The sequence below is a fragment of the Ursus americanus genome, chromosome 24, assembly GCF_024610735.1.
Source record: "Ursus americanus isolate L20-20 chromosome 24, mUrsAme1.1.p, whole genome shotgun sequence".
Taxonomy (NCBI): domain Eukaryota; kingdom Metazoa; phylum Chordata; class Mammalia; order Carnivora; family Ursidae; genus Ursus; species Ursus americanus.
The window spans coordinates 20,532,691-20,557,624 of record NC_142150.1 but is presented as its reverse complement, the minus strand read 5'-3'; the positions used below and the strand labels follow the sequence as shown (position 1 = coordinate 20,557,624).

Genomic DNA, 24,934 nt, shown 5'->3' with positions numbered 1-24,934 from the left:
GGGACAAAGAGATTCCCTGATGAGCGGGGAGCCCACCACTGGGCTCCATCCCAAGACCCCAAGATCATGGCCTGAGCTGAAGTCAGACCCGTAACTGACTGAGCCCCCCAGGTGCCCTGGTCCTGCTCACCATCATAGTCCCACGTGCACCACAGTGCCTGGCACATGATTGGGACTCAGAAACGAGTTGTTGAATGAATGGATGGCTGGATGAATGAATGAATAATTGCTTTCTAAGTGCCCAGGATGTGTGCGAAATCACAGAAAATATATGTATTGGCCTCTGACTCTGGTTCCAACACTAAGCTCCTAAAACCCTTCTAATTTCCTAAGTGATAAGAATACTAGGAGCACCTTTTGCTCTAATATTCGTTTTTTGATCCCAATTCCGGACACAGAGCTCCTAAGTCCCTAGGAATTTCTGGGGTGATAGGAATGTCTTCTGTCCTAATAAGGGGACTCTTGATGGGCTCCTCGATGGGGACTGGTCACTAGAAAGACCAAGCCATGATTAGACGCTTAGAACTTTCAGTCCCATCTCCCACGGTATTAGTGCCAGAGTGAAGGACAGCGCAAAACACCAAAGTAAACCTGAGACTCAAATATGCGTGATAGTAATTATTGGGCCGTATGTCCCTGGGCCAAGGGATCTGGATTACAATCTCCCTTAGGTAGCAGCTGAAAGTCAGGATTAGCCACCCCCTTTGAACTAGATGTGACAGAGTTGCGACTGAGTATTATCTTCTGAAGCAGCCAACTGTCGTATGCAGAGCAGCGACTGGAAGGTTCAAAGACTGGAGCATCCCTTGCCCAGATTCCAGATGCTCACACAACAGGGCCCGAGAGATTAGCGCTGGCCTTCCTGTGGCTCCTTGAGGCCATTATCTAGCGGTTATCTGGCCCCACCTGCTGCCTGGCCTTGGGGAGGCTGAGCCACAGCTCTACCTCCGAGGGGCCCTCTCATCTTTCCATTCAAGCCACCTCCAGTGCTTCTGGTGAAGGAAATGCTCCACCAGCCACAGGACATTGGGGCGCACTTGATATCTAGAGCTAGTTCCCATTCATCAGCCACCTCCAGCTGTTTTGGTGCCATTGACATGGAAATTCACCTCCATACCAAAAGATGTGAAACTTGCAATGTGTTTCCAGCTAACTGGGTGAGTCTTCCGGTTTCTTTGAATTCACCCTTCTACTAGAGAGAAAGTGATACTTCTGGTGGGGGGGGAGGTGGACAGGTTCCAATGAGAGTAGCCAGTTTCGTGAAGGACTCAAACTTTCTGGGTGGAGACGTCTCAGAAGGGGTGTGCCAGCTCTGTTCAAATATTTGAAGCGTTTCCACATAGAAAACCACAGAGATCGGACTTAAATTTCCTACAGTTCCGGAGAGCACAGCAAGAACCAAATGATGGCCCCAGAGAGACAGTCTTTGACTCAATGACGGGAAGAAATGTCCATCAGCCAGAACTTTCTGAAAATGAAATGAGCTATCCTGGTCAGGTAGTGAGTCTTCTGTTTCTGGAGGTGTTTCAAGACTGGCCTGGGCATGGTTGTAGATTGCATTCTAACATCTAGTGAGGGATGTTGCATAGGCCCGCTGTTCATGAGAAAGATCTGGATGCTGCGAGTAGGGGAGAGAGAGAAAATCTAATATAACAGAACAATTAAAAGCCATTAGGAGCTCAATATGTGAGTATCGAGCACTTACACGCACCAAGGACTGAACTAAGTACTTTGTAGGCATGGTCACTTAATCCTCACGACAATCTTGGGCATTAAGTCCTATAATTACCACCCTGTTAGAGACCAGGAGACTGACACTGAGAGAAGTTAAATAATTTGCCCCAAGGTGCACAGCTAGGAAGTGTAGAGCTGGGACTCAAATCCTAACCACCAAACTATTACCTGTTCTGTTACAGCACCCTGCTCCCCTCTGCCTCCCCCTCCCTTCCCAATCCTTCCTATTAGAGCATAACCATTATTAGACCATTGAAAGAAATTTCTCCCAAGAAAGTTCATCAGAATGGGCCCCAGCACAGAACAGCAACTAACAACACCAAACGCCGAAACTGGGGGAAATTACTACATTTGAGTACAATTTGCAAGTCACCTTGGGAGAGAGTCTTCCCGCAAAGTGAGAGCCAATTTTAAAACACCCACATCCTCTGGCCTCACTCCCTCCTCCCCAAAGGTTCATCTGGCCTAGCTCAGGCAAAAATCCCTCTGCCGTCATTTGCATTGTTCTTGGGAGGAGGAAAGTGAGAGAACCATGCAGTTACTCCCCCTGAGAAGACAGAGTCACACCTTCAACTCAACCAGCCGTGACTTCTTGGGAATTTGGCTTAAGGGTCCCAAACGGGTCAAACTTATTAGTCAACTTTTACCCCAGAGAATGCAGACACTTGATCCTTTGTAAGAAGACAAGTGCGCCCTACTCACATCAAGAAGTGAGGGTGCTGGTCACCAAAAAGAAAATAGGAAAGTGGGAAGAGCAGTGTTTTTTTCTTTTAACTAAGATGTAATTGACATTATACTAGTTAACATTGTATTGGTTAACATTAAATTAGTTAATATTAGATTAGTTAACATATTATAATACAATAATAACATATTAGTGAACATTGTATTAATATTAGATTAGTTAACATACAATACATAGCAGAATACAATATAATAATATATATTAGTATATATTACATATGATAACATATCATAATACAATATAATAATAACATTATATTAGTTCCAGGTCTACAATGTGATGATTTGATATTTGTATGTACTGTGAAATGACCACGGTAAGCCTAGTTAACATCTGTCGTCACATGTAATTACAGATTTTTTTCTTGTTTTTATTTTATTTATTTATGTACCCGTTTATTTATTTTTAATTAAGTAAGTTGTACATCCGACACGGGGCTTGAACTCCTGACCCCGAGGTCAACAGTTGCATGCTCTACCGACTGAGCTAACCAGACGTCCCAGGCGTCTCTTGTGATGAGAACTTTTAAGATCTACTCTTAGCCTTTTTAAATACACAATACAGTCGCATTAACTATAGTCACCATGCCATACATTACATCCCCAGGACTGACTTTTTTTTATAACTGGAAGTTTGTACGTTTGACCACCCTTACCCGTTTTGCCCACCCCCACTCCCTGCTTCTGGCAACCGCCGATCTGTTCTTGTGTCTACGATCTTGAGTTTGTGTATTCGTCTGTTTGTTTTTGATTCTACGTAAAAGTGAGCTCGTACAGTATTTGTCTTTCTCTGCCTGACTTGTTGTACTTAGCATGATGCCTTCAAGGTCCAGCCATGTTGTCACAAAGAGTAAGAGTTCCTTCTTTTTTATGGCCAAATGTATATAAATAACATCTCAGGGCGCCTGGGTGGCTCAGCCGGTTAAGCGTCCTACTCTTTTTTTTTTTTTTTAAGATTTTATTTATTTATTTGACAGAGAGAGAGACAGCCAGCGAGAGAGGGAACACAAGCAGGGGGAGTGGGAGAGGAAGAAGCAGGCTCATAGTGGAAGAGCCTGATGTGGGGCTCGATCCCATAACGCTGGGATCACGCCCTGAGCCGAAGGCAGACGCTTAACCGCTGTGCCACCCAGGCGCCCCTAAGCGTCCTACTCTTGATTTTGACTCAGGTCATGATCTCAGGGTCATGAGATTGAGCCCCACTGGGGGCTCTGTGCTCAACGGAGTCGGCTTGAGATTCTCTCTCTCTCTCTCCCTCTGCCCCTTCCCGGCTCGCCCTCTCCCTCAAAAAAAAAAAATATATATATATACTAACTAAATAATTAAGAAAACATCTCTATCCCTCCATCCCTCGGTGGGCACGCGGGCTGCTTCCATATCTTGGCTATTGTAAACAGCGCTGCAAGGAACACGGGTGCGTGCATTTTCAAGTCTTTGTTTCTATTTCCTTTGGGTAAACACCCGGAGTGGAATTGCTATTTTTAGCTCTTTGAAGAGCCCCCATACTGTTTTCCATAGTGGCTACACCAGTTTGCATTCTGATGTTTCCACGTGCTTCCGCCCCATTGGACCTGGAGCTCTGGCCGGCAAAACCGAGGCCTGGCCCGTGGGTCACCATCATGTCAAACCACTTTCACCCCGAGATTCGGGGGCCCTGGCCCTGTGAAGTCGTGCCTCCCAACTGTAGCCCAGGAGCCCAGAGCGTTTGTGTGGGGCTAGGCCATTTGCTAAAGCCCTTCTCTGTGCCCTGCAAAGCGGCGTATTGTAAGGATCTGAGGCGACTCTTCAACTCCTGGAGCCCGGGGCTGAGCTAGAGGTTACGCTGTATGAACTTTCTCTAATGCCTCCTCTCTCGAGCCACCTCATGAAGTGCTTTCTTGTCTGTGGGTCCTTGTTCTAGGCTTCAGGGGTCCTGCTCAACCCCAAATCATCAATTCCCCACCGAGGGTCTGGGGGTGACCTGAAGAGTCATGACTTTTTGTTTAGCTGGAGATGAAAGTCATTTTTATCTCCATGAAACGTCAAACCGAGCAGAGGTGGTGCGTGGCTCTCCGCGGCCTCCTGGGGGCCCCAGGCCGCTGTGGCCCCGCGCTGCCAGGGAGGAGAGAGAATGACTCTGCAGCGTGAGGCCTATTCGTCATTAGAACAACAAGGCCAGCGGCCGCGCTGCTCTGGCCTTATCAGAGCGGGAGGCCTAGCTGGATTCTATTAATTGCCCAATGCTGTTGGGGTTGGCAGATACAGGAAGCAGTTTACATGGCTACACAGTGCCCCGGCTCACAGTCTCTCTGAAATGGTATTATTGTAGCGGGATAATTGTGATTAGGGACAGTTCCCCGAGGAAGACCAGGCCTTTGATGATTGAGTCACTTCCTCCCCGCTCCGTTTCAGTGTGATAGTGCAGCTCGCCCCACAGACACACACCCTTTGCTGGCCGGAGCGGTCCCCTGTCCCCGGCGGGGTTCCCAAGCAGGAGCGCTCAGAGCCAGGATCACCTGAGCAATGGGAGCAGCCAGAGATCACCCCTCCCTCCCCCCATCTCCTTTTTAGATAACGAGACAGGCAACCTCATCGATGATCTCAGTGGTCAGTGCGTCCCTGACTGGGCAACAGCACGTGCTTTGGAACAGGGAGACCAGCCTCTATGTTTATGGGCCACAGTGTGGCCCTGGGAAGGCCCCTTCTTGAGCCTCAGTTTCCCCATTTGTGAAGTGGCGAGAAGAGAATTGACTGCAAATGATTGTCGTGAGGGTGGAATGAAAGTTTCTAAGCACGTAATCTATAGCAGCCACTGTAATTACGACTGTGGCCGTTGTTGCTGTCAATAATGACACAGCGTCCCCTCCCAAGCAACAGTCTGCCGAGGGCCAGATCAAGTTGCCCTCACTTGGTGGGAACACGGCCACCCCAGAGGTGAAGGCTGGGGAGGCATGAGGCCAACTAGACGCGAAGGCCTGGGGTAGAGTACCTCTGAGTCCCAGCTTCCTCGGGGGCCATTTCTGGACCCAGAGCTCCCAGAGAAGCAGAACCCCTCTCTTGCCCCGTGCTCGGCATGCAGTCTCCAATACCACGCAGAGCTGCCCTAGTCCACTCACTCTGCCAAGGGTTTTTATCCAGAACAGCCCCTCATGAACTGTCCTGAGTCAGGCTTATCTCAGCCTCCGCCAGGCTTCTGTCTGAAAAACACCCCCTGTGCTCATGGGAGGAACAGCGTTCGCCCGGCCGGGCGGACTCCACCCTTTTACTGGAACCCATGAGTGGGCCCTGCGACTGCCTTCAGATGTGAATGGGGGTGGGGGCGAAGGGGTGCAGCCGCCGTGCGTGCGGGGCATGCAGACTGCCACAGCGGGTGGAACCGAAGCTGCTCGGCTGACTGACAGCGTGGATGGCTTCAGAGTCAGATGTCTGGGGCTCATGCCTGCCCCTTAACTGTCGTGTGCCCTTAGGAAAGTCACTTATCTTCTCAGAGTCTCTCTTTCTACATCTGGTAAATGGGGATAAAAATACCTCTCCGAGACTGTGGTCAGGGTGAAATCAGGTATATATGCACAACACTTAGTATGGTCCCAAACACTAGAAAATACTTAATATTTTCTATTAGGCCTAAGGAGTTAAGTTAAATAGGGCAAGGAGAGCACAGAGCACCACTAGCAGGGCCCTGGGCTCCAGAAAGGGCAGAGCTCCCACCGCCTAATGTGTTTTAGGAACTGCTGACGGAACCCGGAGTCCACAAACATTGGCAATATCCAGCCAGCTCTTAAGGGCAGAGCCCATGTTTATTGTGTTTGCTGCCGTACACTCAATACCAGTGTGTTCATTTCCTGTGGCTGCTGTAACAAGTGGCCACAAACTTAATGGCTTAAAACACTACCAATTTATTATCTTCCCGTTCTGGAACCCAGAAGCCTGAAATGGGTCTCAAGGGTCGAGCATCAACGGTAGAGGGCTGCATGCCTTCTGCAGGCTCTGGGAGAGAACCTAGAGGCCCCCTGAGTCCCTTGGCTCGTGGTCCTCTTCCTCCACCTTCAAAGCCAGCAGGGCTGCTTCTTCAAACTTGACCCTGACTCTCACATATAAAGGAGCTTGTGATCACTTTGGGCCCAACTGGATGATCCAGGAGACTCTCCACGTCTCGAGGTCAGTTGGTTAGCAACCTTAATTCCAACTGCAAACTTAACCCCCACCCTTGCTCTACCATATTACATCCATGGGTTCTGGAATATGCCCGAGTTATCTCATTTAAAAATGGGAATAATAATAGTACCTGTGTTGGGGGGCCTGGGTGGCTCAGTTGGTTAAGTGTCAGACTCTTGCTCTCAGCTCAGCTCTGGATCTCAGGGTCATGATCTCAGGGTCATGAGATCGAGCCCCACATGGGGTCTGTGCTAGGCATGGAGACTACTTTAAAAAAAAAAAAAAGAAAGAAAGAAAGAGAGAGAGAGAGAAAGAAAAATAGTCCCTGTGTCATAGGCTCTTTGGGAGAATTACACTGCACGAGTATACAAAAGGTACTTAGAGCCGGGTCTGGCACAGTGCAAGTGTTATGCAAGTATTAACTAATTACTATTATCCACTATCTTTCTCTCGGTCTTAAAGTAGCAAGCAAGGAGTGAGGGATATTCCAGCTGATACTGGAAAGACAGTGAAAACCACTACTGGTTTCTGGTAGGCGTGCTCATCTAGGGGCGGAATTTTCAGTTTTCATGTTCTCTTAAGGTATGAAACAAGGCAGTTTTTACTGATGGCTGCTGGGTAACAGTTCGTCTTCGTGCAGATTTCCTCATGATCCACTGATGTCAACAGACCAAGGGCCACCGAGTTTGGCCAGAGTGGCTCGGACCTGCCCTGAGTTGATCAAAGCAACTTGTTCCTCATAGGCCCCTGGCCCCTGCTGAGTGAGGGGTGGGGAGCAGGAAAGCCAGCAGCCTCAGGCCCAGGCTGGCCAGGGGGAGGGGGATGCGGATGGAACAGATTCCCTGGGGAAAAATCCCCTTTCCCTCTGGCCCCTGGAATCTTTTACCAAACAGATCTGGAGACATCATTCTGGTCACCGGGAGTCCTAAGTACCCATTCTTCCTTAAACTCAGGGCTCATGGTAGATCCGTGAGCAAACGTCTCCGTTATCATGGAGGGCTAAAACTGGATTTGTTTAAAGCATTTTCTCTTTGGAGGTACAGTAATTGCTCTCGGATCAGACAGGAAGTCCTATTGCTCGAAAGGAGCCAGTGTTATCAAGAGAAAACACATCAGCGCCCGTCCTCTCGGGAAGGGAATTGTGAGTAATCAACAAGGCCCCTCTCCAGCTGGCCGCGGGGCCTTTGTCCAGATGGAGGACAGGTCAGGGAAAGTTGGAGCGGGCGGTGCTTTTAAGGGGTGGGTGCAATTCCAATCCTTTCTCTTCAGATTTTCCTCTCCAGGGCACAGGTTTTCCCCAGGGAAGGGGGCTAACTTGGGTAAATTGTTCTGAAGCCATCAGACAAATCTGATTACATCGCTCTCCTACTTGAAGCCCATCAAGGGCACCGGCCGTTTCCCTCAGGATCAAGTCCAATTCCTTAATAGGGTTTACAAGGCCCTTCATCACCCGGCCTCGCCAGCCCACCTCTTCCTCCTGCTCTGTCTGGCATCACCCTGGCCTGCACTCTTCTTTCTGGTTCTTTCCGTGACTGGAATGTACAGTCCTCAGGCCAGGAGCACTGTCTCTGCACATCATGGTGTGTTGGGCCTAAGACATTGCCCGTGAGCTCAGGAAGCCAGGTGCCCGGACCTGAGGGGAAGTCCTGTAGAAGTCCATGGAATGAATGAGACAACCTTCCCGAGCCAGCCCCACAACCTCGCCGCTAATCTCAGTGTGGCTTTCTATGTGTTCTTGCCCTTGTCGGAATGCTTCTTGGGCGCAGGAGAAACTTCTGAGACCACAGGGTCTCTCACCAGAGGATGACCTCGAGGGCCATCATGGTGATACAGACAGTGGGTGTGTAGGAGATGACGCCACGCATAAGTGTCATTTACTCAGCATGTACTAGGTGTCACGCTGTGCCGAAGACTTTATGTGCCTTGTCTTATTGAATTTTCACGATGACCCTAAGACGTAGGTATGGTTTCCCTCCTTTTATCGATGAGAGTGTCAGGGCTCACTGAGGTGGTCATTTGCTCAGGGTTATGCAGCCAGGAAGACGGGGAACAGAAACTCAGATCTAGGTGGGCTTTTTGTTTGTTTGTTTGTTTTTAAGATTTTATGTATTTATTTGACAGAGGGAGACAGCGAGAAAGAGACAACACAAGCAGGGGGAGTGGGAGAGGAAGAAGCAGGCTTCCCGCTGAGGAGGGAGCCCAATGCGGGGCTCGATCCCAGAACCCTGGGATCATGACCCGAGCCAAAGGCAGATGCCCAAGCCACCCAGACGCCCCCAGATCTAGGTGTTTCTGAGCCCAGACCCATCCAGAACTCAAAGGCATACAGCTTCCCACGTGTGGTTGTATGGCCATGTGCATGGAGGGTCCAGGCTGGGGGGCATCCAGGAAAGTCAGGACAGACGTAATCAGGGTAGGGCCTCTATTTGTCTGGCTTCACTTCAAACAAAGATGACAGCAGGGAAACTGGAGCCCCTACTTCCCTTCTCTGAAGACCAAAGCAAGGCCAAAAATAGGAGAGACAGGAAGCATTTGATCCCAACGTGTCACATGAACACAAACATCCTGCCCACTCTGCCATCAGGGAGTGCCCGAGAGCAGCTGCTGTACACAGGGCCCAGCCAGACCCCCTCAGGGTGATGTGGGTCTGGGTCTGCTGGCCTATCTCCAGGGTTCTTAGAACACCGGGCAGCAGAGCCTACCGGGTACTTTCTTGTGGCTGAAAGAATGCACCTTGTAGACCTCCCACCACAGGAGGCCACAGCTGCTTGCTCTGAAATCCAACCCTGTGTTTACTCTGAGGCCACACGTCCCACTGGCTGCTCCCTGGGGACAGAGAAAGTACAGATACTAAGGCAGACCCGTCCCTGGGAGACACTGGGCTCCTCTTCGGCCAGACTACTCCCCGATGGCCTTGCTGAAGGATCCTTAGATTTAGGGCTAGTCTGACATGCTTCCACTAAAGCATCCTCCTCCCTCTTCTTGATTCAGAGTCCTGGTCTGAGGGCTCCCCCAGCCCTTCTCAGCTTCCTCCGCGTTTTCTCTCACAGGCATTTTTCCTCATAATATCCTAGTATGTTTAACCACTCTTGGAGTGTGCTTCTTGGAGGACCTGGATTAACTCAGAGATCATCTAGTAATTGCCTCATTTTGTAGTTGAGAAAATTGAAGCTCAGAGAGGCAAGTGGATTTTTCTGACGCCACAAAGCAAACTCAAATAGAGCAGGAAATGGATCTCCTCGCTTCTAGGCCATAATCGTTTCCTTGGCCTTGTGTGCATTTGGAATGGGAGGGCAGGGAAGCGATGACACTCATGTGGTAATTTCTTCAAAAGAAGGCCCCTCACATGCTCACTCTTTTCTCTCTCCAGCTTGAGAGCCCCAGATGGAAAGATAGTGGCTGACTTATTCACCCATTTGCCCCAGACACTCCAGTCTCCAAAGCTTGGGCCCTTGACCCTACTGCCTGCCTGACACACTAAATGTGAGAGCACCATTCAAATGAGAGGGGTCCTTACTGCTTTTGTAATTGGGGCAGGGAGACTAGATAGATGCCCCTCCCCCCCCCCACAAATGTGTGTGCAGAGGGCAGATCCAAAGATAACTAGAAGGGGTGGAGATCTTTCCAGCCAGAGAAAAGGGAGCATCAGCATTTGCTTGGGGCCCTCTTCCTGTTGGAGCCCAAGCTGACCTGTCCGTTAAGAGGCTTCCTACTAATTTCTTCTGCACCTGGCCCGGAGCTGGGGCTGCTTCATGGCTTCCATCATGCTAATTGCCTCCAACTCCCGAGCGACACTGAGCTCAGTTCCTGATAAGGTGCGTCCTTAATAGTCTCCCGTTTCCCTGCTGACACCGGAAAATAGGCCTGCCTTGGCGGTGTATTACGGCACTGAGGGAGGCTGAGCTGTCATACCCAGCCCCACAGCCTGAACCATTAGTGGGCCTACAATCAATAGTGTTCAGGCAACCCTCGTGTCTCTGAAAGCATTCATTTGGCACGTTTGCTGTTTGTCAGACAGTTCCTCTCTCTAACGTCCCACGGTCCATGGCCCTGGCGTCTGAGCCTCTCCTTCCACAGAGTGCTGAGCAGAATTTGCAAATTCCAGACAGCATCAGCTTGATGGCTTCGGAACAAAGGAAGGGGAAGATTGTACCAGGTTGCAATGAACTACATTTTGGGTTATGGTTCTTTGGTTGCAAGCCACAGTAATCAACCGTGTGAATGTAAGCAGAGTAGGGCCTAGTGGGAAGTTACTTCAGAACTCAGCAGTGAGGCGACATGAGCACCAGGGACGCTTGTGAAGATTCAAGTTTAAGGGAGAGAATGTCAGTGGAGCCGAGGTTGAGGCACAAGGTTTTGGCCAGAGGAGGGTGGGGCAACTGGCCGGTCAGTCCCTCCCAACAGAGAGGGATTACACCAGAAGTGGATAAGGGAAGTTCACCAGGTGAACAGACATCTGGGAGCCGTAGGCCCAAAGGACGTGCTAATGGCTTGGGGTATGGTAGAAAGCCCCCCTTCGCCTTCAGATCTCTCCACGAGGTCTGTGAACAGTGCCTGGCACTGGACACACGTTCAGTCAGTGATAGCTAGGACCAGCAGTGCCTGAATTATTACTTTCTAGCATCATTTTAAACACTAGGCAAAGTTAAAGCACCTGGTAGAATGCTAGAAGCATGACCTAATTATTATCTTGCAATACATGAAGAATCCTGCTAAGTGATGTGACCAGCTCTTTTTAAAGGATTGTTGCAAAGTTTAACAGGCAATGGGAAAAAACGGAGATTTTTGAAGACTTGGGTGCACTGGAAAGGAACCATGGTCTCTGGAAAGGTCTACGGAACAGTTTTGTGGATCCTGCTTCTCACCAAATATCGTTCAACAGAACAAAATTACCTCGATATGGGCTACCTTAAACCTCTCCCATCATACAGACTGTGTACCATCATGGCTTGTTAACTTGCCTGGATAGGCCTCTAGATGGCCAGCTCCTTGAAGAAGGAGAGCAGGGGCTGGGATCTGGTCATTGCTATGTCCTTGGTGCCCAGCACAGGGCATGGCACAAAGTATGCACTGAGAACATATTGAGCAAATGAATGAATGGATGGATGGATGGATGGATGGACGGATGGATGGATGGACGGACAAGGGGCTGATGACCTTTCAAGGTCACTGGTTGGCTAACTGCAAAGAGTTATAGCCACTGTACCACATGTCCTTATAGACGCAGAATACGGTCTCCAGGAGCTGATCTCATCAGGTGTTCTTATCTGAAGCCTTGTAATGCTTGTTGGATGGAGGGGAGAGAGAGAATGCAAGGACTAGCAGGGAAAGTCATGGTTCAGAGGTGAGGCCTGGAGGAGAGGAAACGGAAGGCAGAGGGTGGTGGTGTTGACAGGAAATTCCTGTGGGGACCCAGGGGCAGCTCCATTGCAAGGAACTGCATTTAGTTCTGACCCGGAAACTGCTGACCAGAGGTCCCCTCCTGACTCCAATACCTATAAGCTGCAGGGAGGGAGGCCAACTCTAGGCTTTACCTTCTACCCAAAGAGAAAATGTTCAAGAGAATACAGGGCATGTCAAAGGCAATTTTTGACTAAAGGCCTGTGCGGGATGAGGGAGTAAATGCCGTGGGAGTTCAGGCGTGTAGTAGATCGTTGTGGCCAGAAGTGGTCAGAGATGGCTTTATGGGCAAGAAGGGGGGTTCAAGTTAGCCTCCCATCCTGGGAGAGATTCGGATACATGGAAGAAAAGGAGCTCAGGCAGGGAACAGAGTCTGAACAAAGCAAAGAAGTAGAAAAGTACAGTGTGGGCTTCGGAGAAAAGATGGTCCTGGCAAACTCAGGAAAATGACTAGTCAGGAAGGGTGAGACAGGGAAGCTGGGATCAAGCCACGGAGAGCTCTTAGTATGAAGCTAAATTATAATTTTGGGTGCACACACACACACTTTTTTATATATTTTATTTTATATATATATATTTTTTAAAGATTTTATTTATTTATTTGACAGAGAGAGAGAGACAACCAGCGAGAGAGGGAACACAAGCAGGGGGAGTGGGAGAGGAAGAAGCAGGCTCCCAGTGGAGAGGCCTGATGTGGGGCTCCATCCCAGAACGCCGGGATCACGCCCTGAGCCAAAGGCAGACGCTTAACGACTGAGCCACCCAGGCGCCCCTATCTTATATATTTGTATATACATATTTTATAAATACTATCTACGAAAGAATGAATGTGAAATGAACGGAACGTGAGCAGGAAGACGAGAGATGGCCCTTCTGCCGTTCGAGTACTCCTGTCCAATCCAGCGGTGACCAAAGGCTTGGCACAGTGAGCCTCCCGGGTGGGTGGTGCTCCCCTCGAGGTGCCCCAGGGCTGGGGAAATTGAGAACTCTGGCAGGGGAGGTGGCCGGGCTAAGACAGTAACTGTCCTGCGGCATCTGGGACAATGTCTACAGCCAAGTGAAGGTCTCCCAAGATCTCTTTCCTGTCAGCCAATGGAGGCATTCAGCCAAGCGGTTAACCTGGTAAGTTGAGCAAAATAGCCTATTTCCCTTGGGCGAAACTTTGGCGACGTTGAGAAGGCTCTCTGCCTCCCAAGTGCTCACCCCATCCCTTCCCTTGAGGCCCGAAACTCCATAATCAGAGTGTCATCTCTCAGCGAGAAGAAGCTGTGATGGCTTCTAAAGCTGTTATCAGTCCGTTACACCTTAGTGTAAGTGAAGAATCTAGAAGCAGGTTTTGACATGGAGGCCGGAGAGGGAAAGGAAGAGGTAACCTGAGTCCCGGAGGTGGGAGATCATCAGAGACACAGACAGAAAGTGCGGGAGAGGGAACGCCGAGAGGAGAAGCTGGCCTTGTGACAAACTTTGCCAAGGGCAATTTCGCCGAGTTCTAGCAACTCATCCTGACAGCGGAATGTCCAGTTATTAACAAAGAATGTCTCGGACGCTCATTCTGATGGTGGCGTCAGCCAGATGATTCCAATGACCGCACCCGGCAGCTACGGGTGCATTGCTGGCCTCTCTAACACGCAGGGGAGCCCGGCTGATCCTAACATTAGCAGGTCGCAGAACGTCTTGGACGGCTGTTTGCTACAGAGGGTGAGTGATGCTGTTCTCAGGATCCTGAGGAGGCCCGGGGAGTTCAGGAGGATGGACGTGTTCATTCTTACTCTAAAATCCCCTGAGAACAGCCGGCCGTTGAAAGGATCAGTGTGTGGGCCATTTTTCTTTTGAGGAGCTTGCCTTACAGTCTCATGCTGCATTATTTCCCGGTCATAATAGTTTGGAGAAAAATATTGCTAAATGGCTGCATAAACAATTTTAATTGGCCTGGGCTCCCAAAATGTGCTATTTTTGTTCTTCTGCCAAGCTTGCTTTTTTACTAGCTAATTATGCCCAGCGTTTAACTTTCGGCAAAAAAACAGGAAATAGGGCATTCATTACTCGAGTGACAACTTTTCAACAAGCCTACATTTCAACATCCATTGTGTAACTTCCTCTCCCTAGCTTACAGTTAGCTGTTCCACCGGGGCCTTTGGAAACAAACAGCTCCTTCAGTGGGGCTGGGAAGGGCTTTGTTCAGGCTAAATGCTTGCCTCTCTCCAACGCAGGCAGAGGGAGGGGCCCCCATGAGCCACCCTGCTCCCGTCCCCTGCGCCCGGGGTGGGTCTCCCACCTTGTTCGGGCTCCTCCAAGAAATTCCGTGACTGCGGTTTCCGTTCGGCTGCGTTTGCTGCCAGATTGGGCTCTCTCATCAGGAGCCGGACTGTTCCTGCTGTTTATGCAACACTCCAAGTCTCCCAGGGATTCAGGCCACTCCCAGAGGGACAGTCTCTTGTCCCCTAGAGAATCCCAAACACGGCCAATCTCAGTTCGTTAGACAGCAACTCCTAGAAAGTCCTCTAAAGCCACGTCTTATTGTATGAGCCATGTTAAATTGATTTTTTTTTTAAGATTTATTTCTTTATTTATTTTAGAAAGAGAGAGAGAGTGTGTGAGCTGAGTGGAGGGGCACAAGAAGAGAAAGAATCCACAAGCAGACTCCCCACTGAGCATGGAGCCCGATGTGGGGCTTGATCCCAGGACCCTGAGATCATGACCAGGGCTGAAACCAAGAGGTGGCCACTCAACTGACTGAGCCACCCAGGTGCCCCTAAATTTATTTTATCTAAAAATGTCCATTGCAAAAGCGTATCCCATGCATAGAAAGTCCACAAATTATTAGTATACTGCTCAACGAGTTCTCGTCAAGTACACAGCATGTGACTAGCATCCCGATCAAGAATAGATCATTACCAGCACCGCAGACGCCCCACTCAGGCTCTTCCCCAACCACCGCTCCCGCCATCCTTCCCAAAGTTGGCCACTACCCTGACCTCGAGGACTACAGTCTTAGGTGTTGAAACTTCACGTAAATGGAACTACGTATACGTGCGTACATGAGCAGGGCCCTGGGGATATATTTTTACACCTGGCTTCTTTTGTTCTACTTCCCTTTGTTGCTTGTACCTTATTCATTTTCGTGCTGAGTCATTACTCTATAGCAATGACTATATCACAAGTGGTCAGTTTTACCATAAACAGACATTTGCGTTGTTTCCAGTCGGGCTCTGATGAGAAATGCTGCCGTGCACATTCCCGTGTGTGTGTCTTTCAGTGTATATGTGCACGCATTTCTGTTGAGTGTCAGCTGGGAACGAACTGCTGGGTCATGCACACAGCTGGTGTGCATATTTGATTTTTACAGCCCCAGCCAAACCGATTTCCAAGCGGTGCACATAAGCTGCCACCGCACCTCTTCCTCAGCACCACTAGGAAGTGTTGGTATTTTTATTTTAGCCATGGCTAAATGTGCGGTGGTATCTCAGGATACCTTTGATTTGCTTGTTCTTGACCATCGATGAAGTTGAGCACTTTTTCCTATGTTTATTCGCGATTAGATTTCGAATAAGATAGAGACTGAAACATTTAAATGATCAGAATCTGGAAAACGGTATTTTCACTGGAGAAGAGGTTGCCCAAATTTCCATCTCCTGAATCAGCAAGGATCAAAAAGGAATGATCGAATCCCCACAGTGGACCTACAATTGCACTAGGTGATGTGGGGGAACCGGAAACAGCCGATCACCCTACACACACAGTGAGTGCCTTGCTTTTTTCTCTAAGCAATACTTCCTCCCCATCTGCATATGTCATTAGAGATCCTACACGGGACTTCTTAATGGCTACGTTGTATTTCTCTATATGAAGGTATAATTCATTTGGTCAGTCTCCTGTGATTTCTGGTTTTCACTATTATCAGCAATAATGCACTAAAAATCCTTGGGACTGAATCTCTGGGCACATCTTTAATTATTTGCTAACACCAGCACACTTGAAAACTATAGCATTTTAAAGGCAAATTGGAGAGCACATACAGGGACATATAATGAATGAATGAATGAATGAATGAATGAGTATGAGCACTGATCCTTCATACTTTTTTTTCCCTTCCATGAATCTGCCCACCACCTTGAACAGGACTCAGTGGCTTTGCTGAGGGTGAGCTGAATGGAGTGATAGTGGCAATGGTGTCAGGGTAGATCTAGACAGTCTACCTCCTGCTTTGGCTCCTGATGATGAAATTAGTGATTATTATTTATTATTTACCAAACATGTATTTTATGGCAAACACTGTGTTTAGCATTTCATAGTAGATGTTCCCACTTAATTTTTGTAACGTAATGATCTGGGTGGCTATGATTGGGCCCATTTTTTAGGCGGAGATACTGAGGATTAGAAAGGCTAAAAATATTGCCCAAGCTCACTTAGTAAGTGGTAGAGTAGGAATAGGAATCCAGCCGTCTGACTCCATATTCCCAGGTCTCAACCATCGTACTACTAATCCTCAACTGCGTACTTTGGCATCCCCGTGTACTGCAAACCTGTCCTAGGCATGTTGCTAAATTTTACATATAAAATTATGTCATACTGTAAATTGATTTCAGAGATGGCTCTAATTCTTCCTGACACACGCCTTTTGCAATTTGCCTTTGCAGCTCCCCCTACGGAAAAGTGAAGCTATTTCTCCACCCCTTGGGCGTGAGCTGATCTTGTGATAGGCCTTGGCCCATAGAATGTGGTAGAAGTGATGGTGTGCTTGTCTCATGCCTAGGCCTCAAGAGACATTGCTTCCTTTTGCTCTACCTCTTGCTCCTCTGTCACCATGGGAACAAGCCTGCGCTAGCTTGATGGGAAACGAGACATGGGAAGCAAAGCCAGGCCAAAGCTCCAGATCCGTGAGCCACCCAGCCAAGATCAGCCAAGCCTCCTAAGCCAACCTACTGTTGAGCGTAGATGTGTGAATGATCCTGCTAAGCCCGGTGAAACCACTCAGCTGACCCAGAGACTCGTGAGCAGAATGTGGATTGCTATACATCACCGAAGTGTTGTGGTTATTTGTTGTATAGCATGATTGTGATAATAGATAATACATACTATGGTGTCTGTATCTAATGGACAGAATATTAGCTAGTAGGTCATGATGGTGGAGAGACGCCGGTATAACTTGGCCTCAGCACAGCAAAATGTCAAGCTGCCACCTAAGAAAGGTGCCCATTTACTGAAGCATGTGAGAACTATGCCCCGGGAGTATATACAAGAAGATGGTCAAGACAGTACCCACCTCATTCCAACAGCAGCCTTGCGCTGCTGGACCATGCAGGGATAGTGCGATGCCATCGCCCTCTTCTGAGTACAATTTAAAGTTGCATTTTGATCACAAGCTGCAATATATTGTTCATATATTGGTTGAGCTAGTTGAGTTGAATTTCTGTCCCTTGCAACCAAAAGAGTTCAGGTTCCAGGGATGGGAGCATTTGAAGAACGATAACGCCTCCCCTCCCATCTGATGCTCATGGTTCTGAGGAGTGTGGCTGAGAAAGTGTGGCTGGAACCTCTAAAGTACATTCAAAGAGCAGGCTGGTTGTTCTCTGTGTCAGCTTCCTCAGCTTACCGAGAGGGCCTCCTCCCGGAGCTGGCCCAGGTGTAGAGCAAAGAAGACAATGTTTCTCTGTAACAAACCACCTTTGCCAAGCCCCGTCCGTGCGCCAAGGCTACCAGCCTCCTGTGTCTTCCGACTGATAACTGGAATTCCATGGTGCCCCCTCTGTACTCACCAGCTGAACATTCCACACTCTTGGCCTTTTCCTTATTCCTTTATACACTTCTGTTCCAGTTATACATTGTTGTGTACCAAACTATTCCAAACTTAATGACATAAAACAATCACCATTTTTTGTCTTCTGTGCGTATGTTCCACAGGTCAAGAGTTTAGGGAGGGCGTGGTGGGATGGAACCTGGATATCTGGGTCTTCGATTGGGAAGACTTGAATGGCAAGGGCTGGAGCCATCTGGAAGCTTCTTCCTTCACATATGCCTAGTGCCCGGGCTGGGGACTGTTGACACCAACATGCAGCCTGTCCACAGTACAGTATGGGGTAGCTCAGTGCTCCAAGAATGGGGTGAGAGCTGCATGGCCTTTTATGGCTTATCCTCAGGACTCATCTATACCCTTCGTATCTCTCATACTTTATTGGTTGAGACAGTCTCAAGTCTGCTCAGATTTAAGGGGAGGGTAGGTAGATTTCATTTCTTGATGAGACAATTGTCAAAGAATTTGCAGCCATGTTGGAAAACTGCCATACCTTAAATTGATCTATTCACTATGTCAGTTACTAGGAGCCTTTATTTTGTGTAAGGATCTCCTGGTTACAAGGTAGAAAAATAATTCAAGCTAGCTTAGAGAAAAAAAGAAATGGGAATTTATTATAAGGATCTGATGGTATCTCACAGAACACCACAAGGATGTCACTATAGTACTATTGTGTGCTCAGGGCCAGTAGGTGCTAAGGCGTTAATGAGGCCGATTCATCCTCATTGATGTATCTCCATTCCTGGGCAGTGAGGCCCCAGTCCTGAAGGAAGGAACTGGAATCATCAGGGAGTGTCACTAATGGGAAGGATGGAGCACTGTGGCAGGTCTGTCACCATGACAGAAAAAAGGCCAAAGTAGGGGGCTGGTTGTGTCTCCCCAGGTGGGAGTTGGAACACAGCCTCTAGGGAGGACCCCTTCCAACCCTAAACACACGGGTATTTATTCTAGAAGGTCATCTTCGATCCTTCTCCCCATCTCTAACCCTTAGGCTGACTCATTATCCCCAGCCTAGCAGATTCAGTCATTCATTAATTCAACAAATGTTTATCGAGTCTCTTCGATGTGGCTGGCACTAGGACAGTAAACAAGACATTCAGGAGCCTGATGAAATGAAGAAATGCTCTGACCTGGGACCCAGGAGCCCTGATTCTGCCAGTCACTCTTTAAGTAACTTTGGACGTGTACTCCGTCTTCTGTGGGCCTCCGTTTCCCTATCAGTCAAATCAGGGCCTTGACCTTGAAGACCACTGAGGTCCCTTCAGAACCCCCAGAAGAAAGATGATGCTGGCACAGCAGGCACTCCTAAAATTTCAGTCCTCAACCTCAAGTTTATTTTCTGTCTTTTGCCTTTGCTGCTGGCTGGCTTACTCCTGCTGTAATTTATTTAACTGAGCCGTGCTGAGCAGTTTGGAACTGAGTTTGCATGAATCACTGTCCATAAAATCAAGTTAAGTGGATTTCATTCCACACCGCACACCTGTGTATATACTCGGGAAGAAGAAGCTGGATTTTCTTGGCTCTTCCAGACCACTGTTAGAATTCGGTCTTTATAGATGCAGCATTCACCCCGTATTTACAGTCCGTTGTTACAACAGCCTCCTTCAGATCATTTTATATAGCTGTTCTGTTTCTCTAGCTAGCTAGAAAAGCTGACATCGATTTCCTCTATTTTATCGGAGTTGGCAAATACCAGATTCAACTTCATTCAGTCATTCAACAAATATTTATTGAGTGTTACATGAAGTTGTACTGAGCTAGGTATGGGGGTGAGGGCAAAGGGGGAGGGTCATGCTGCTCGAAGACCCTAAGAACTGCGTGAAGTGTTAGATAACCTCAATGCGGGACGATGTTGCCAGGCAGAAAAAGGGAAATTCGATGTGTTGGTTGGAAGAAGAAACCAACAAAGGTGAGTGACCTGGGAAGGATCATGGAGAGTTTGGGGAGGGTATTGAGCTTGCGAGAGGGATTCCTTTTTGGACCACTCCCTATATTCCCCCACTTCCTGTCCCCATTTGACAGAACCAGAGCTAGAATCATTTCAGTTCACCATATTGGAAAAGGATGTGATGGGGGTGGGGGGTGGGGTGGGGAAGAGGTTTGAGCAGAGATGAGCATTTGTGGGAAGAAATGCCCAAAGGGTCTGCTCTGGTGCTTGTGAAAATACTTTTTTTGGAACCAGTGTGAGGGATTATGAAGGGATTTATTTCATTTTGTAACACAGCCAAAAGCACAGGCCGACTGTGACTAAAATGGCGGTGTAAGGGACTGGCTAGATGGATCTTTGTTCTTATTTTCTGTCTTGATAGAAAAATGTACTATTTTTACCCTGCCATCAAATAAGCATTTCACAATTTTCCTGGCCGATTTCAAAAATGCTATTCCATCAACCCTCTGGAACTCTGAGAGACATATTGAGATGCTGGGGAAGGGCATGCCAGGACCTCCCTCCTGCCCTGACACTATGCCTATGGCCATACCATCCTTTTGAGAAAATGGAATTGCTTAAAAAGACTTGAAGCTTTCGCTGCACCTGTGTTTGTATCCAGGCCACAAGCAAAATTTGCTTTGCTTAATGGGTTCTGTTTGTTGTGCCGTGTTGGGATAAGACGTGCCCACATTTCCCCAGCAGTTATTTGGGGAGCTTGAATGCCCAGATGGCGCTTTAGGCTGGGCGGTCTCTGCCAAGAGACCCTGGACAGCGCCGCTTCTGCCCTGGAGGAGTAATACAATGGTCCACTGAGCAGTGCTGTCCAAGCAAAGTATAATGCCATATACATAATTTAAAAATTTCTAGTAGCCACATTTAAAAAGTAAAAAAAAAAAGCAGGTGAGATTAATTTTAATAGAGTATTTATTTTATCCAATATATCTAAAACATGATCATTTTGCCATAGACAATATGAAAATGACTAATCAGATATTTACATTCTTTTTTTTTTTTTAATGAAGTCTTCCAAGTCTGGTATGTATTTTATACTACAGCACATCTCAATTCGGAGTACCCACATTTCAAGTCCTCAATAGCTACGTGTGGCTAGTGACAACCCTACTGGACAGCACAGGTCTAGAATTCTCTTCCGATCCTTCTGCAGACCCTTGAAGCCCTGGAGGGTCTTTTCTTTCAACCTTTATAAGCAATGAAGAGCCCAACCCTTTGGCTTTGAATAAGAATAGCTCCCTACTTAACCCTCCAACTGCATAATTATCTCCATTACTCCCAGAGATAATCTGGCAAATTCAGGAATCTTCCATCAGGGTACCTATCACCCTCCACCCCTGTTTATGTTATATTCATATTTTGTTTGTGTTTCATGCTCTGACGTTTTCTGTACTGATCCTTCTGAAACTTACCTTTCCTGGGTGCTTTTTCCCCCTCAGAGCCCTCCTCAGGGCTCAGGGGATAATGATGATAAGGGCTATTGGTACCCTTCTTGGGTCCTAGCATGCACCAACCTGCTTCAAAATTACAGATAACACGTAGCCACGGGGCAGGACAGCAAGAGCATTGGAACTGGAAAGAATTTAGAGAGCTCTTAGTCTGGTGTTTTAAAACTGAGGTACAATTTGCATAACATAAAATTAACCATTTTCAGTGTACAATTCAGAGACATTTAGTACATTTGCCATGTTATGTAACCATCACCTCCATCTAGTACTAAGACGTTTTCATCACTCCAGCGGAAGCCCTAGCCCCATTAAGCAGTCACTCCTCAGTCTTCCCCTCCCTCCAGCTCCTGGCAACCACTGTTCTCTGCTTTCTGTTCCATGGATCTGCCTGCTCAGGAGCGTCCATGGAAATGGAAGATGGAACCTTTGGCACCAGGCTCCTCTCACTTAGCCTCATGCTTTTGAGGTTTGTCCATGCTGTTGCATGGGTCACGACTTCATTTCATTTTATTGATGGATAATATTGCATTGCATGTATCTACTACCCTTAGTACATCCTTGCTAACCCTTGTTATTTTCCACCATTTGTTCTGTCTTGTTTAAAAAAAGAAAAATGATAGCCACCCAGTAGGTATGAAGTGGTAGCTCATTTTGCTTCTTAAAAAAGTTTTTTGAATTATACACTTAAATGCTTTCATTTAATTTTTAATTTTTTAAAGCCGTTTCAGGTTCACAGCAAAATCGAGCGGAAGGTCCAGAGTGTTGCCGTCGACCTCCTGTCCCCACACGTGCACAACCTTCCCCACCACGACGTCCCCCGCCACGCTGGTACGTTCTCGCGATTGACGACCGTACACAGACGCACCGTTATCACTCACAGTCCATGGTTTCCATGAGCGCTCACTCTTCGTGTTGTATGTCTTCTGGGTTTTGACGAATGTACAATGACACGTGTAGTATCGTGCAGAGTAGTTTCACTGCCCTCAAAATCCTCCACGCTCGGTCTCATTGTGGTTTTGATTTGTGTTTCCCTGGTGACTCGTGACGTTCAGCTTCAGTCTAGTGGTTTTCTGCAGCGCCTGGAGAAGCCCCCTGAGGAATCACCATGGTAAGGAAGAGGAGAAGACCCAACCAGTAGCAATAGTATTCAGGGCCCCCACATCCTCTTCCACCACAGTCACTCCACTCACGTCTCCTGGGCATGTTTGACGTATTCAATATTCCGCCTGAGCAGGGGCCTTGAGGCTCCCATAAATTCAGCAGCTATTTACCTGGTCTTACATTTCCGCAACCCCATTTTACCTATGACGCAACTGACATCACGAGAAGCAAGGATACTTGGCTGGTGTCTTGAGATTGGTAACTTCCCAAACCGGTAATGGAGCCCTACTTTTCTGACTCCTTGTCCCATTCTCTTTCAACACTCTCGCCCTGTCATTAATAACGACAACACGTAACTACCACATAGTAAATGCTTACCATGTGGCGGGCACTGTGGTGACACTGTCACGGAACCCTCTCAGAGTAACTTGAGAAGGTTCATGCCATCATGAGGCACATAGGACACTTAGAATGGGTGTCTTCACCATGGCCTCTCCAACCTCATACCTGCCCCTGTTCCACTCTAGAACTCTGCTCCAGCCACAGCATGTTCTTGCCGTTCTGTGTCAGGACCACCACGTGCCAGCCTCAAGGCTTCTCATCACTCTGCTCCCCTGTCCCATTAAATGATAAACTCTTACAGCTGCTCAAATAAAAGAGTTATTACTTTGTCGCCCATGGGAGGTCTGGAAGTAAACAGACCTCTGACTTGGGGGTCATCAGAGACCCAGCTTGCTTTTCTTCTGCTCTATCACCTTAGAGTGTATCTTCCACTTGAATGGTTCAAGATGGCGTTGGACCACCAGCAGCTCTACCTGTGTTCCAGGCAGTAGGAAGGAGGAAGGGGAGGAGCGCAAAAATGGAGCTCTTTCCAGCCAGGTCAGTTTCCTCCCAGCAGCCTTCCCAGAAACCCCACGAAATGCCTACTTAGATCTCACTTGGCCTCGGTTAATTGCAAGAGAGGCTAGGAAATGAAATTTTTTAGCTTATCTTTTGTCACCCCAAATAAAATTGGGGTTCTAGTCTAAAGAATGAGGGAATACGGATATTTGGAGACACCTAGAGTCTACCACAGATGTTCATTGGAAGTACTTTTAAATAGTAAAAATTTGGAAATAATCTAAACCTGAAAACATGATTGACTCAATAAATTAACTGATTCATTATATCATGCATGCTTAAATATTACATTTTAGAAGAATATTTAACAACATGGTAAAATGTTTATGGTACTAAGTTGAGTAAAAAAGAAATGACTGCTTTTCTAAGAAAAGAATTAAGGTATTTTATAAAAACCATAAAAGAAGGGGCTCCTGGGTGGCTCAGTCAGTTAAGTGTCCAACTCTTGATTTTGGTTCGGGTCATGATTTCATAGTCGTCAGATCGAGCCCTGAGTTGGGCTCTGCATTAGGTGTGGAGCCTGCTTAAGATTCTCTCTCCCTCTCTCCCTTCTCCCTCTCCCCACCCCCTTCCATGCCCTCTCTTTCTAAAAAAAAAAAAAAAACCATAAAAGAGGAACAGCTACTTGATATTATAAAAGAATTACTGTACTCTGTTTATCTTTTTAAAAGAGTCCTTATCATTTGGTGGTATATTTATGGATGAGATGTTACGATGTCTGGAATTTGCTTTACAGTGGAGGGGGAACAATGCTGGGGTGGGGGTACATAGATAAAACAAGAATGGCCGTGTGCGGATAACTGTTGAAGCTGTGAATAGAAAATGGAGGTTTGTGATCCTATTTTCGTTTTCTTTTATACATGTTTGAAACTTTCCATAATAATTTTTTTTAAAAAAAGGATGAAGTACAAGTCATTTAACCTCTGTCTCATTTCTCAAATGGACTACTAATAATAATTAGTTCACAGGGTGGAGTGGAGATTAAATGAAATGATAGGATATGTAAAAATACTTTGAGATGAATAAAGGCAGGCGGAAATGCCAGCCACTCCCAGCAGGATGGAGCTAGCAGAAAGCCAAGTTACAGACAAAAGCCAGATTCTCTGACTTGCTTCCCTGGAGTCCTCCACTCTCTATTTTGCCTTCCCTGCTACCCCCCGCCCTGACCAGGGGTGGAAGGAGGTTCTGGGACAGCTAGGTGCAATTCACAGCCAATGACGAGGCAGGTTCCATGCTCAGATCTCCCAGACCTTCAATGCCACCCCTAGAAGTCACTATCTTCTTGGTCTACGGGGTCCATAGACCACTATGCACAGATGTTACCCATTCAACTGCCACAGGCTGGGTCACAGTCACAGTGCTCTACCAACTGGCTATGTGGCCTTGTGCAAATGACTACCCTCCAGGGCCTCACTGTCCCTTCTGTCCAAGGAAGGGATTGAACACATGGTTTCCAAGGATACTGTGCCCTTGATGTTTTCAGAAGACGAAAGTTAATAATGTAGTTACAACAACAGCCAGCATTTGCTGGGTGTCAGCTATGAACAAGGTACAATGTTAAGCACCTCAAAGCTTTAATTCATGTAATTCTTACAACTTTATAAGGCGGGGTCTATTATTATCTCCTTGTTACAAATGAAAAGGTAGGCTCAGAGACGGTAAATCACTTGTTGGAGGTCACAGAGCTGGGAGGTAGCAGAGCTGCGTTTCGAACTCAGGCAGAATGGCCTCAGAGTTTAA

The 24,934-nt window shown here is 47.6% G+C and overlaps 1 long non-coding RNA gene across 5 annotated transcripts; it reads left to right on the top strand.

Annotated features, from left to right (window-relative positions):
• Positions 1–72: 72 nt before the first annotated feature.
• LOC123799434 (uncharacterized) lies at positions 73–17,881 on the top strand. 5 transcript variants are annotated; one of them, XR_015721414.1, is made up of 3 exons: positions 73–1,157; positions 12,621–15,751; positions 16,650–17,881. It is a non-coding gene; the product is annotated as an uncharacterized LOC123799434 (long non-coding RNA). The 5 variants fall into 5 exon arrangements; XR_015721416.1 differs by having other exon boundaries at positions 73–11,956; XR_015721415.1 differs by having other exon boundaries at positions 73–13,710; positions 14,589–15,751.
• The last annotated feature ends 7,053 nt before the right edge of the window (positions 17,882–24,934 follow it).